This window comes from Lipotes vexillifer, unplaced genomic scaffold (genome assembly GCF_000442215.2).
Source record: "Lipotes vexillifer unplaced genomic scaffold, Lipotes_vexillifer_v1.1 scaffold496, whole genome shotgun sequence".
Taxonomy (NCBI): domain Eukaryota; kingdom Metazoa; phylum Chordata; class Mammalia; order Artiodactyla; family Lipotidae; genus Lipotes; species Lipotes vexillifer.
Genome location: NW_006786690.1, coordinates 4,131,980 through 4,147,537, shown reverse-complemented (window position 1 = coordinate 4,147,537; position 15,558 = coordinate 4,131,980). Strand labels below are relative to the sequence as shown.

The 15,558-nt window shown below is 42.8% G+C and overlaps 1 protein-coding gene across 1 annotated transcript in view; it reads right to left on the bottom strand.

Moving 5' to 3' along the window:
- LUZP1 (leucine zipper protein 1) overlaps nt 1–15,558 on the bottom strand; it is a 78,245-nt gene that overhangs the window by 15,947 nt on the left and 46,740 nt on the right. Inside the window, exon 2 of the mRNA XM_007459192.1 lies at nt 8,785–8,890. The gene's annotated coding sequence lies outside the window, so the exon portion shown is untranslated. The remainder of the gene's footprint in view (nt 1–8,784; nt 8,891–15,558) is intronic.

Here is a 15,558-nt window from a genome sequence, read left to right as displayed (position 1 = left end):
AAAGCCCACACTCCCTACACGGTATGTGAAGTCCTAAGATCTGCCCTGCCTACCCCTTCAGCCTCGTCTTCAAACTCCACGTAGCTCTTCACTCTCGACGCTCCACAAACCTTGCAGTCTCTCTCACCTCCAGGCCTTCACTGGCTTGAAAATACTTCCTTTTCATTTTTTCAAATCCCACCTTAGGCAGTACCTCCTCCTGGAAGCTCCTGGAGCACCTCTTTCCTGAAACCCTAGGCTAGATCAGGGCGCCTCTTTCTTGCACTTTAGTCTGCTGTACTGGTCCCATCACAGCACTTATCACAATGTATTCAAGTTTTATTTATTCATTTTATCTCTCCAACTTGTTTCTTTTTCACCACTGTATTCTCAGCACCCAGCAGGAAGCCTAGCACATAAATTAATGCTTAAAATTCGATGAATGAATAGGGCTGAATGAGCCCCCTAATTATTAAATGGCTGGTGAGCCCTTTGGCACTAACCATTAACAGAAAATAATAAAAATGATGTCGAGGAGCTACTTACTCATGGATTACAAATGGAGAAAACAACTGACAATAACAGATACAGCCAGCACAGATATCAGGTCCCGTGGTAATGCTCTGAAAGGTCTCGTCCCAAGCCCCACGCCACTTGCACAGTGCTGCTCCCGTTGGACAATGACCCATCTGGCTTTCAGGTCTATGCCATGGAAATATGACATAAATACCAGAAAACCACACCACTCATAGAGGTTCTAATTATTGGAGGAAGTGTTGAAGCAGAAAATATTTCTGGATCTTCTTCCACTCCTTAGAATGGGATTTCATAGCCAAAACACAGCTAAAAGATCATTTAGTCCACTGACTTTCAAACCAGACTGAGCAAACCCCTTCCAGAGTCACCTGGGAAAAGAGAGCAGGGGCAAAGGTCTGAGCAGGCTGAGTCAGGCTCCCTCTCTCACTCAGTCAACCAAAGCAACTGATTTCAGCTTCTTAACATATTGGTCTTCCCCCAAACGACTCACGAAAGAGTTCTACCACTTTTATTTAAAATAAAACTGCCTGTTTGGCCCAATCCCTTTATTTTAAAAATAAAGGAACTGAGACTCAATATTTCTCCAGCAACTTAGCAAAGCCAAGGACTTTAGTCTCCTGACTCTACCCAGGACTCTTCCCATTGTGTAAAAGCACTTGCCTACAAATTCTTGAGCATTTTTACAAAGTGAGGCATTCTGATTATACATAGACCAATAAAAACAGAAAGGTATAAAGGGAACAAATAAAGGACAACCCCAAACTGAGCATGACTGTACTACAGACAATATAGTAAGGACTTACTATACATGCTTTCTCTAGGAATCCCAGATCTATCTACTTGAACAAATTACTTCTCTGAGGTTTTCTCATCCATACAAAGACAATATGTAATCCCCCCGCATGTAAAGCACTTAGCAGAATGCCTTGCACATAAGTCACAACAAACAGTAGCTATTACTATTCTTCTAGTCAGCCTTCACAATAACCTTATGGGATCGGTACCCTCAAACTTGCCCAAGGTCACACAGCTAGTAACGACAGCCAGATGGTGAACCCAAGTCTAGTTCCAAAGACCATATTCCTTTAAGAATGCTACCCTGTTTGGCCAAGTCATTGATCTTCTTCATGTCTCAGCCCCTCCTTCTGGAAAACTAAAGGAATATCAACCCCACCTACCTCACAGCAAAAGTTAAAGTCAGCAAAAGCTCTTTGAAAAGTCCTGTGCATACCTAAGGTAAGTTTCACTAGGCAGAATCCTCCTCAAAAGAGAGACTCACTAAAATCAGCCCTTCTACCCAGGGTAACAAATAAGGAAATGGATCGAAAATGAGGTTAGAGTTTCACTTACCTCTGACCTTTTGGCCCTAAGCACAGCCAGAGAAAGAAATGCTTTGCTACCTCCAGGACCATCCACAAAGGGAAGAGACAGATGCCTCTCTTTCCAGTCTTCCTGCATTCCCCATCAAGTATGTTTATCCAGGTAAAATGCATTTATTTAGTAGACATCTATGGAACATCTGTAATGCACCCAGCATTTTGCCAAGTGCTAGAGAGAGATCATTAAGACCCAACCCTTGCCTTCAAGGAATCAGAGAGCTAGAACCAATTATAAAAAAAGAATAAAGAGGGGCTTCCCTGGTGGCTCAGTGGTTGAGAGTCCGCCTGCCGATGCAGGGGACACGGGTTTGTGCCCCGGTCCGGGAAGATCCCACATGCCGCGGAGGAAATAGGCCTGTGCGCCACAACTACTGAGCCTGCACTCTAGAGCCCACAAGCCACACTGAGCCCACATGCCACAACTACTGAAGCCCGTGCACCTAGAGCCCATGCTCCACAACGAGAAGCCACCACAATGAGAAGCCCATGCACCGCAACGAAGAGGAGCCCCCGCTCACTGCAACTAGAGAAGGCCCACGCACAGCAACGAAGACCCAATGCAGCCAAAAATAAATAAATAAAAACAAATAAATAAATACATTTATTTTAAAAATAAATATGTGCACCTGAAAAAAAAAACATTAACTATATTAGGTGATATTGCTAAAATCACATCATTTCTAGTAACTGTTGCAGATTCCTTTAGCTTTTCTACATATATGGTATGTCTTCTGCAAATAATGACTATTTAGCCTTTTCCTTTCCAAATTGTGAGACATTTATTTTCCCCAAATACAATGTTGAAGTAAAATGATGAGAGTGGACATACTGCTTTGCTACTGACCTTGGGTGGGGGAAGGATTCAGTATTTCAATGTTACTTATAATGTTTACTAGAGGTTTTCCGGTAAATGTCATTCATCAGATTGAGGACGTACCTCTTCATTTCTAATTAGCTGATTTTTTTTCTTTTTAATCATGTAGGGTGTGGAATTTTATCCAATGGTTTTCTTTTGCATCAACTTAAATGATCATGTAGATTTTCTCCTTTATTCAATTAATATTGTGAATTAAAGTGATTTTTTGAAATGTTAAACCAACCTTGCATTCACAGGATAAACCAAACTTGATTATGTGTTATTATGTTTTTATATGTTGCTGGATTTATTTCCTAATATTTTTATTATATGTTTTGTAACAGCTTTATTGAGGTATAAGTGAGAAGTAAAAATAATATATATATTAAAAAAAAGAGGCCTCCCTGACCATCTCACAAAACATAGCACCCACTCTTCTGCTCCCTGTCCTCTTACCCTGCTTCTTTTCACTTAGTACATTTCACCACCTGATGTATGTGCATTAGAAGCTCAGAAGAAGTGATTAATTGTACCCAAGAGTGGGGTGTGGGAAGGAAATTGTTTATATTAAGTCTCAGAAATCATGGGAAAGTGAAGAAAGGGACGAGTAGTCCATTCTTTAATGCCAACTTCCTCCCCCCGCGCCCAACACACATACCAGTGTCTAACTCAGTTCCAACTCATACTAGAAAGATACGTCACTGTCTCTCATTCAGACCTCCTTTCTGCCAAAGGTCTGGAACCCAGTTCCAAGTGGCCCTATCCAGCATTTTGGAGGCTGGTTCTTTTTCCTGTCCTAGTGGGCCAGGAAGGTCTGAAATAGTACAGAATCAAACTTGCCCTGCCCTTTCCCCCAACACAGCTGCCATGATTCACTTCCTGTTCCCAAGAGTCATTTAAAGTAGGGGATCAGCAAACTTTTTCTGTAAAGTTTGATGGTATCCATATAAGTATACAACTTAGTTTGATAGCAAATATTTTAGGCTTTGTAAGGCCTAAGGTCTCTGTCCCAACTACTCAACTCTGCCATTGTAGTGTGAAGCAGCCACACACAATACATAAGCAAATGACATGGCTGTGTTTCAACTAAACTTTATTTACAAAAATAGGTAGTGGAGGGCTTCCCTGGTGGCGCAATGGTCGAGAGTCCACCTGCCGATGCAGGGGACACGGGTTCGTGCCCCAGTCCGGGAAGATCCCACATGCCGCGGAGCGGCTGGGCCCGTGAGCCATGGCCACTGAGCCTACGCGTCCGGAGCCTGTGCTCCGCAACGGGAGAGGCCACAACAGTGAGAGGCCCGCGTACCGCGAAAAAAAAAAAGGCAGTGGGCCTGTGGACCACAGTTTGCCAGTCCCTGATCTAAAGGAAAATGGGAAAACTATTTTAAAGCAGCTTCCTCCTGACAATTTCTAGTTACCTGTCTTAAAACCTTCAGCTGTCCACATCTCACCAGCACTTCTTGAGTGTTTCTATTTAATTTCTGGACTTAAAAAGATTTTTCCCAGAATCACAAATTCATGTATTTTAGATATGCAAACCTCAGGGTTGGGAGCCCAACTAGTATGTAGAGATTCTCCAGGTTGGAAAGGATTTAGAGATCATCTGACCCAACTTCCCACTCAATGAAGAAATTATCTAGCAAGTAGTCATTCAGCTCCTATTCAATGACAGGAAGGGTACTCATCTCCTCCCAAGACAGCTCATTTCATCTTCGGACAGCTCTAAGGTAAGATATTCTACTTGCTTCTTCTTAGCACATTTTACCACTTAATTGCTTGAGAATTTATTTACCGTGTGACTCTTTTTACTAGATTGTAAGATCTATGAGATCTGAAATTTTTTTTGTATTTGCAGCTGTTTTTTACTGCTGTCTCTCCAGCACTTTGAACAGTGGTACATAAAGGGTATAAAGTAATTGTTTACAGGGAGGAAGGAAGGGAGGGCAGGCAAACAAAACAATGCTGCATTTGGGGAACTTTAAGTAACTCAGCAGTACTAACATGACAGGCACAAGGGGAGGAGCAGAGCAGGTAACTGATACGGTTGAGTGCAACAGAGAAGCCCTTGAAATCTCACAGCAAGCGCAGAGGCTGAGGTGGTAATGTTTGAGGACCAAGTTTAGAATTCCCCCTTTCTCCCTTTTCCTCTTCCTTCCAAGCCTCCCCTGCACCATTCTGACGGTGATCATCTGTCACTGCAGTTTTCTGAAGCCTTTTCAAACAGGCCCTCCCCCAACAAAAAGTGCACAGCCCTAAAACCTCTAGATAGAGTATCCCCCCCTTACCCACAGGGGATATGTTTCAAGACCCCTGGTGGATGCCTGAAACCACACACAGTACAGAACCCTATATGTATTATGTTTTTTCCTATACAGTTAACCCTTGAACAATATGAGGGTTAGGGGCAACGACCTTCCGAGCACTCAAAATCCATGTATAACTTCTTACACTTGGCCCTTCATATAGGCAGTTCCTCCATACATGCAGTTCCTCTGTATCCTGAGTTCTGCATCCGTAGATTCAACCAACTGCAGATCGTGCTGTACTGCAGTACTTACTATAGAAAAACATCCACATATAAATGGACCCGCACAGTTCAAACCCGCATTGTTCAAGGGTCAACTGGACAAAAGGACAGAGTGAGATTTCATCACGCTACTCAGAATAGCATGCAATTCAAAACTTATAAATTGTTTATTTCTGAAATTTTTCGTTTAATATTTTTGGTTGATTGGTCCATCTTAAGCTTACATTATTTACCTTTTTTTTTTTTCATTTCAACTTGAAAGTTAGTTTCAATCAATAGTTTCAATTGTCTAAATATTTTCTACACCTTCCAGTTTATAAGCATTCACTCACTATTTATTAATCTAACAGGCATGTCTCTTCTGTATCTTCATCCAAATTGATTTTCAAATTGTTAAACAAAATATAACCAAGAACAGCCCTCCAGAATGCCACTAAAAACAACCCCTCTAGATAAACATCAATCCATTAATCAGTACTTGTATATCACTTGCATGCCAGCCAGCCCCAAATTTTCTTCATCTTGGGATCACATGAGAAAATGTTAAATACCTAATTTTAGCACTTAAGACATATTACCTTTATAGCATATTCCTGATCCCCCAGCCTAGGAACGTTTTCAAAGATGAATTGCCCTAATATACATCAAAGTGCTATATATATAGTAATTACCCCTGGATGGTATGATTTTTTTTCCTTTATTTTCTAATATTTCAATAACAAGCTTGTACTGATTTTACAGTGTAAGTAAAATCACAGCAAAACTTAAAGAAAAAAAAATTATCAGTTAGCTTGAGTTACTCTTAGTGATTTCTATGGTCATCCCTGTGTTCTTATCCTTTGCTCAATCAGGTTTAGAATTTTACCAGAGATCACTGTCAAGTTTCCAATGATACCCTCAAGCTCATGTGACCTAGAGGTTAACTCCAGGTAAATCAAACATCTCTACAGAGAGAATTAGAATTTGACTCTGCCTTCAAAAAAAATATGTCCAGAAACCATTCCTTTCTGGCTACACAGCACTGCCACCCTAGTCTGAGCCACCATCATCCCTGCCCTAACGAAGGCAAAAGGTTCCTACCTGGTCTCCCTGCTTCCACCGATGCCCACTTTTCCCCACCTTCCACAGTCTGTTCCCCAACAGCAAACAGAGTAAGCCTTTTAAAACGTAAGTTAAATCATGTCTGTCCTCTGCTGTCCCCTCCCCAGTGGCTCCCATCTCGCTCAGAATAAAATTCACTCCAGGGACTTCCCTGGTGGTCCAGCGGTCAAGAATTCATCTTGCAATGCAGGGGACGCTGGTTCGATCCCTGGCCAGGGAATTAAGATCCCACATGTCGCAGGGCAACTAAGCCCACAAACCACAACTACAGAGCCCATGAGCTCTGGAGCCGGCGTGCCACAACTGGAGAGAAGCCCACACACTGCGACGAAGAGCCTGCGCACCGCAACAAAAGATCCTGTGTGCTGGAACTGAGACCCAATGCAGCAAACAAACAAACAAATAAATAAATAAATATTTTTAAAAATAAATAAAATCCACTCCAAAGGTCTTACCCTGCTCTCAGGCCCTAGGTGACCTGAGTCCCATTACTTCTCTGCTCTCATCCCCTACTGCTCTTTCCCGACTAACTCCACTCCAGCACACCGGCGGCCCTGTCGGGACTTGGACAGAACAAGTCACGCTCATACCTCAGGGCTTTTACATTTGCTGTTCCCTCTGCCTGGGATACTTTTCTCCCAGGTATTTCCCTGGGTGTGTTCCTCACTTCTTTCAGATCTTGGCTTAAAATATCACCTCATCAGAGGCCTTCCCTGATGACCTTACATAAAGTAACCATCTCTCAGCTCCCCATCACTCCCTATTACCACCTTACCCTGCTGTTGTTCTTCTGAGCAACTATCCCCTATGGGTGTTGTTTATTTATCTACTTATTTATTTATATCTAGCTATTCATTTTTTAAAATATTTCTACGCATTAGAATATAATCCTTGAGAACAAGGATTTTTTCCTGTTTTGTTTAAGGCTGGACACTTAGCTCCAAGAACCGTGCTAGGCACGTGGTAAGTGGTACCATCAGAACATAAGTCCCAGTATATAGCAAAACACTCTATGTATAAGAGGTATGTGTAATAAATTTTGTTGATGAAAATGATTACTGCCCCCTCCCAAATTCACCAAGTATATTGAAAAAACACTGGTGCTCCAATAAAGAGAGACTAAAGTACCCTCAGAAAGATCAATGAACAAATGAATACTGGCTGCCACTCCACCCAACCAAAAATGAATTTCATTACCTACCCAGTTCCCTGGGGTAGGAAAAATGCTCCAGGGAAAGGAACAGAACAAGAATCCTGACCCAACGAACAGGGAAAGAATTTGCCTCGAAGTTTCCCACTCCCTCAAGAAGAGCCTGTCCCAAACTATGCCTGTTTCCAGGAGGGGTTCCCATGAGAGTGGCAGGTCTTGCTAAGATTCCTTTCCTATGTCCAATCACTCCTACGCCTAGAACCCATTTCCCAGACTCATTCTCTGGTTGCCCCATTGCTCTTCCTTCCCAAAGAACCTTGTTCTAACTATTATACAGCTACTGCTGGTGACCAAGACCACTAGGTCCTCTGGCCACTCACTGCTCCAGTTTCTTCTGTTTCATTAGTACTCTCCACTGCCTCAGTCAACAACAGCAATAAGATACTGGCATACACAATCCGGAAAGGGCTAGGAAAAGGAACTAGCTGTCAGTCACTGTCTCAACCAAAAAGTAACTTTCACAAAAGAGAAGAATTATAGTGCAATGAAAATAACCCAGGTTTAAAATCTAGTCCTGGGGCTTCCTTGGTGGCGCAGTGGTTGAGAGTCTGCCTGCCGATGCAGGGGACACGGGTTCGTGCCCCGGTCCGGGAAGATCCCACATGCCATGGAGCGGCTGGGCCTAATAGAAATAGTGGGTTATTTACTCACCTGATGAAGGCCTGTTTAAAAGCTCAAGTCAGGGGAATTCCCTGGTGGTCCAGCAGTTAGGACTTCGAGCTCTCAGTGCTGAGGGCCCGGGTTCGATCCCTGGTCGGGAAACTAAAATCCCACAAGCCCAGCAGCATGGCAAAAAAAAAAAAAAAAAAAAAAAAAAATCTAGTCCTACCATCTACTACTTGTATGAACTTGGAGAAGTCATTTAACCTCCCTAAACTCACTTCCTTGTGGTGAAAATAACAACTTACCTGATAGTGCTGGTGTAAATATTAAGGGAGATAATGTCTGTAAAACAGGACTATGCCTAGCATATAGTAAGTGTTCAGTAAATGGTAGCTAGGCCTATTTCTGAAGGTTGGCTGGGTGGACTGAATGAGAAAACATGTGAGGTATTTAACACAGTATTTGGTTCAGAAAAGGTCATCAACAAATACTGACTTTCCTCCCTCTCTTGTAATAGTGGTAAAATTGTAGAGACTTCAGAAACCACCCAATCCTGTCAGCGTGGCTCTACAACATTGTACAACATACTTACCATTTAGGTAATTTAAGCTTTCTGTCAATGCTTCTGGCTGCTCCCCTGATGCTTGTTGTCTTGGCAACAGTCACTCACTATCTTTTAATGGCAGTTGCCTCTTGACCTGGAGAGAATATAAACAGAAGGGAAAAGATAGGTAAAACCTGAATTGCACCAAGACTGGGCTGACCCAAAGGCCTATCCCAAAGACCTTCACATACACTGCAGTGTCAGAAAGAGATAAGGGAGAATCTGCATGCAGATCCTGACTCTGAAGGAAGCTGGCTATCTCTCTCCTCAGGGGAGAGAGGGAGTTTGGCTCTAGGAGACTTCCCCTTTCCTACTGGATGATATGGTCCCAGGATAGACTACATTGTTGTTCCTGAAATTAACAGACCTATACATTCCCCAACAGTCTAAAAATTCGTATGACAGCTTACATTCAGGAAGGATCTCAGAAATCAACTAGTTAAATGCCCTCATTTTAAGGAAGGAAACTAAAGCTTGGAAAGGGTGAGTCACACAATTGCTTAGGGCTAAAGCTGGGATTCTACTAAAAATAAGATGTTCTGGAATATGCGTAAGGAAAAAAATAATAAAACCAAACATCTGTGAAGTATCCACCACACCCTGGGCAATATGTTTTATGTTTTATACCAGACAATAACACAATAATGTTACCCCCTTATAGATGAAGAATCTAAATTTCAACAAGTCAAGTGACTTGTCCAAGGTCTCACAGCTTGTGAGTAAGTGACAGTCAGGGTTTAAACCCAAGTCTGTCCAACTACAAAAAGCCAAGTCATTATGCTGACTCTCACTGGGGTGCCTTCTAGACTTGGTCCTCAAAACAGCTCTGAACTACTCAATATCATTTAGAACAAAAACAGAGCCTGTCTGCAAACTTTACCCCTGGTTTTGTAATAAACCTTCTCCAGGAGGGCTGAAAAGCCTCCTAACCCATTGAATCTTACCCCTAACATTGGAGAAGAGTAAATGAAGGTGGAAGATCTGGGTCACACTTCTGTCCATCCCAGTCCTGAGGAAGAACAGAAAAATGGCTTCTAAGCTAGTGGCAAAACTAAAGCTTTTGTACATCATCTTACACTCACACTATCCCCCTCCTTTCATCACAACTGCCCATCCCTCTCTTACATATCCCACAGACCACCCTGTGACCTCGTTCCCAGGCTGTTGGTCCCTTTTTTTTTTTTTTTTTTTGGGTACCCGGGCCTCCCACCCTGTGACCTCGTTCCCAGGCTGTTGGTCCCTTTTTTTTTTTTTTTGTGGTACGCGGGCCTCTCACTGTTGTGGCCCCTCCCGTCGCGGAGCACAGGCTCCGGACGCGCAGGCTCAGCGGCCATGGCTCACGGGCCCAGCTGCTCCGCGGCATGTGGGATCTTCCCGGACCGGGGCACGAACCCGTGTCCCCTGCATTGGCAGGCGGACTCTCAACCACTGCGCCACCAGGGAAGCCCTGTTGGTCCCTTTAATCCAATTTCCACACCTCCACCACCAACCACGTAACATACATACAGACACAGAATCTACCCCTACCTCCTTCCTCCTAGGGAGCTAGAATGCTAGAATTAAGATGAAGAAGTAATAAAATGATAGCTTTTAAAACTGGCTTTAAAAAAAGACGAGGGCTTGAAGTCTCAAGCCAGTTAAGACCTAAGAGAGAAGAATTATTGATAAGCAATGAAAACAGCTAGAAAATAAGTAGAAAAAAGGATCTGTACCAGGGGCAGCACCCAAGGGATGGCTTGGGTGGGCATGGCAGAAGCTTTAGCTCTCTCTCCCCCCACCACACACTTCAGAAGAAGAATCAGTCTACGCAGATTAAGTGTGGTTGCTATTCAAACAGCATCAGGACTGGCCCACAGACCTTCTGTCCTGCCCCTCCACCCACCTTACACACACACACACACACACACACACCTTCCTTGGCATAGCCTAGAACCCTTCCTACATAAAAATTCTAAACCCCCTAACAGTGACAGCAGTGCCTCTACTGAAAGCTGCTGCCCCCTCCACCTACTGCCAAATTTGCTGGCATAGTAATAAAGCCCAGGAGCCTATTCTCTTCAAAACAGGATAGAATACATTGCCAAAAATCAAACCAACAGGAACTCCAGATGATCCTGATTTGTTTTCAACTATCACACAGCTTTTCCTTATTTCTAAGGGCAAATGATTTCTTTCCTTTGCTTCTGAATGTCATTTACTTCTTGCATCCTCATTGTACTGGTCCTCTGTCCCCAGAGACAAAGGATGACTGTAAACATCCTCAAACTCTGTAGTGCTGCCCCTTCAGAGCCTTTCACCCCAGCGGATCCAGCCACATCACTTCCCCAGGCATCTCCTCTGGTGCTTCTGGCTATTACTGTTGGCAGTGATAGTGAGGGTTCTGTGTGCATGTGCTCTCTATCTAGAAGAAGAGATAGCAGGACCCTTACAGATCATGGAAGAGCCCAACTGCCTCATCTTCCAGAGGAGAAAATGAGTCCCAGCAAGGAGAAGAGACTGGCCCAAGGCTGCAAAGCTGGTTGAAGTGAACCCGGTTGAGTCCACCTGATAGTTCACAAGCCACATTAAGGAAATGCATCAGTCCATCCTCATTTGATTGAAGATTAAAGCTCTCTTACCCGCTGGGCTCGGACCTAGGTTGCAGCGACATGGCTAAACGCACCAAGAAGGTCAGAATGGTGGGTAAATATGGGACCCATTATGGTGCCTCCCTCAGGAAAAGGGTGAAGAAAATTGAAATCAGCCAGCACGCCAAGTACACTTGCTCCTTCTGTGGCAAAGCCAAGATGAAGAGACGAGCTGTGGGCATTTGGCACTGTGGCTCCTGCATGAAAACAGTAGCGGGTGGTGCCTGGACCTATAACACCACTTCTGCCGCCACAGTAAAGTCTGCCATCAGAAGAGTGAAGGAATTGAAGGCTCAGCAGAAGCACCACCATTTGAAACACTGCAGCCTAAACGGGTTAATTTATGTAACAACAACAAAAAAAAAAACTCTTAAATGTATATCACTTTTGTTCCCAAAACACTTTGATAATAGACAAAAATGCTAGTGGGTAGTTCTGCTTCTAGTACACTCCTCCCACAGATAAACAACTAAACACTCTGAATAAAATATAAAAAACAACTATCTGAAGTGAACAATGGCTGGCAGATTTTAGAAAAGTTAAAAACTGGAAGAAGGGACTGGCAGGGGAAGAATTCCCCATTTTTGGAGCTTTGACCTGAGGGCTGTCCAGCTGAAGTTCCAATTCAAGATTAAACCCTAGGCTTTCTGTCCAGAAGGCAGAGAGACCAGAGAAGCCACAGACAAGAAGAAGAAGACAGCCTGAGATGGAGAGCCTAGGTTCTGTGGGACACTCTGCCCAATCTCCAGCTGACCCCTGAACCATGTCCACACGGGGCAGAGTCCAAGGACCTCAGCTAAGGACAAAAGAACTGGACTGAGATTTGAACTGCCACCCACCACAGGTGAGACAGAACGTGCAATTCTGAGTCTAACCAACTTAACTATCTGCTAAAACAAAAACATCAACAGAAGTCAGAGTCTCCACAACATAACATTCACATGCATCCATGTCCAGGACACAATCCCAAATTACATAAAGAACTAAACCCATTTGCAAGAGAAAAGACAATCAGGAGAGGGCAACTCTAAGATGACACAGATGTTGGAATTATCAGACAAGGATATTAAAGCAGCTATTATAACATCTATTAAAAGCAGAGAAATTGAAAAAAATTTAAGTGGAAATTTTAGAACAGAAATGCAGGATCTGAAATTTAAAAATTCTCTGAATGGGCAGGCTTAAGAACGGAATGGAGATGACAGAGAAAAGAGTCAATGAAACTTGTAGATCAAACTGAAATAACTGGGTCATCCGCAGTCTCTAGAAAAACCACCCTCAGGCCTTTCACCTAAGTGTACGCAATGATTACTTTCTGTTATCAGAAAAATAGGTATCAGAGAGAACCAGAATGACTAGGAATCACAGAGAAACCATTACCTGCAATTCTTCTGGAGCAGGCCACCCCTCATCTACTAATTAACTCTTTCAAATATAAGCAAAGAAGAAAGTATAAAGGTAGAAAATGAGAGGGCAGGATAAAAATATACACCTGAGATAACCATAATATCCAAAGTCCTAAGAGTCAAATCTAGTGCCCCACTGTGTGTTCTGAGAAGCAAGGAGATCGTCATGTTTTCCCCTATAATTGCTGAGGTGGCATTCTCAGGATTGTTGGCGAAAAAAGCCAGGAGGGATTTTAACATTTTTTTCTGCCCTATGTGGTCTCTTCAACAAAAATCCAACCTGGTAAACAGGCTGCTAGCAGGATGGGGTGGGACCAGTCAGTGGTCTGGAGCTGAAGAGTACCAGCAGCTTGGTGAGAGTCAACCTAGTGCCACCTGGATTGGCGAAAGCAGCTAACCTGGCACCACCACTGACCAGCGTCCCACACTCAGGCTACCATGTTGGAGTTCAGCTGCAAAAGACACGTGCATTTCTGTAAACCCTGCCTTTTTTTCATGCCCTTCCTCCCCACCCACACACCTGCCCACAGGGAAGAGAATCCAGTGCAAGTGCTCTTTTCTCAAGTCCTGTCATTAATTCTTAAATTGTGTTAATAATAGAGGTTTCAACACTTATCTATGATGGAAGGCTACTAAAATAATGTATTTCTTTTTCTAATTCTCCCAGGATAACTTTTTACCCATGTACCTCTTAAGATGAGAAGAAGGTACTCTTATCCCCCATATGACAGATGAGCAAACAGCCTGAGAGACTTGTGACCCTTTAGGAAAGCTAGAAACAGAGGCAGGACTGGCACCCAATAATCCCATCTCTGAGCTTCAGGGTTTCTTCACCTCACTAAAGAAGCCTTACCCAAAAATATAAACAAGATTGCCAAAAATCAACAGGAATAGACCCAAAATATAAACAAGACCCAAAAATATAAACAAGATTGCAATTGGAAAGAAAGGACTTAAGAATTTAGTATTAATAAACAATTGATAAGACTCATTTGTGATCAGCATATCTGTGTAAATGCAGGCCCTCAAGGAGGCCACCTGGCTCTGCTGTTTTCTTTCCTAACTAGTAGGTTATAATTGAGACCAGGCATCCTTGCAATTAGCCCATGTTTGTGGGGTTTAGCAACAGAACCACATGCCTGAAATTGTTGGTTATTCACCTGCTTTAACAAAGTTGGCTGAATCAGAAGAACATGCTGGCTGCCTTTAACCTCTAGAAGTCTATAATTAGGGTATCAAGGGGCCACAAGGATTACAGCAAGTAATGGCAAATGTAGTTAAACAGCAAGTCACAGAAATCACCCTAAGGAGAAAGGAACCAAAGGGCTTTTATTACCTAATTTAATCTTCATGGTAACCTATCAGGAAAATACCATCATGTTTAGTTTATAAATGAGGAAAAATTAAAGGTTCGAAGTCACATAGCTGATAAGTGATAACTGATAAGTGGATTCTCACCTACATATTTCTGCCCCAAATTTTGCTTTCTCCTCTCCATTATACCTCCTCTCTAAGGAATCATCTCTCAGATCTCACCCTCAAAAAAGTCAGTCCTGATCCACAGTCCAAACATCACAAACCTACATGAGGTCGATGGGTAGTTTGTTCATTTTTTCATTCATTCATTCATTCTAATATTGACTGACAGTGCATCAAGCTCTGGGGCAAGCGCTGGGGATAAAACAGTGAGTAGAAACAGACTGTCTTCGAGGCATTTAGTACAGTACAACAGAAAAGCACTGACTGAAGAATCATATTAAATATAAAATCTATGAAGCACAATTAATAGGAAGTGACCCACTGGGGGATGTCTAGGAAGCCTCCCATTCGCAGTAAGAACGTTCCAAGTAGAAGAGGGAGTACAGTGAGCCTGAAGAACGAAAGTAAATCTGTATAACCAAAGAAGGGAGAACCAACAGACTTAAGAGATGAGACTGGAGAGGGCTATACCATGCAGGCCTTTGGAGCCCACATTATTATTAAACTACCCAAATAATTTAAGTCATTTAAGTGTTAAAAAGATGTAACGAGTGTACATTTCAAAAAGATCACTTTGGCGTTAGTATGGACAACAGATGGATGGAGGTAAGGAGGATGCCAAGAGATCAGTAAGGAGGCTAGTTCTGTGGTCCAGGAGAGATAATAGCTAACAATACTGGGTATATACAGGGCACTTCCTATGTACCAGGCACTGTTCTAGGTAATTTATATGAATGAATTTAATCCTTGTAACAACTCTGTGAAACAGATACTATTATCAGTACTGAACAGATACTACTATAAAGTTAAGTAATTTAACGAATTCCATGCCCCTCCTTGGTGTCTTCACTTCCCTCATAATCAGTCCCTTGCAAACAACTTTATTTCTTCATATTCAACTAGTAAAACTTCAATCCTCGTTAAACCAAACTAACAACCTCTCCAGGCCTACACCAAAGCAGCAAAGTTATAAACTAAGTTGTATCTCTAGAGAAAATATAACTACATTGACTGGTATCATTTTAAATTTACCACCACAAATTTCAAACGGGCCCCCTCAATGCTGCCAGCAATCCAGCTACATTTCCCTTAGTAGGTTCACTTTTCTATTACCCCAAAATGACTCTTTCACATCTTTTTCCCTTTCAGTAAGCCTCCAGCTCCCATCAGCTAATGACTTTGCAACCAAGAAGCAACATCAAACCGTCATCTTCCAAATCTAACAACACACGAGCACTCTGCTTTCCCTA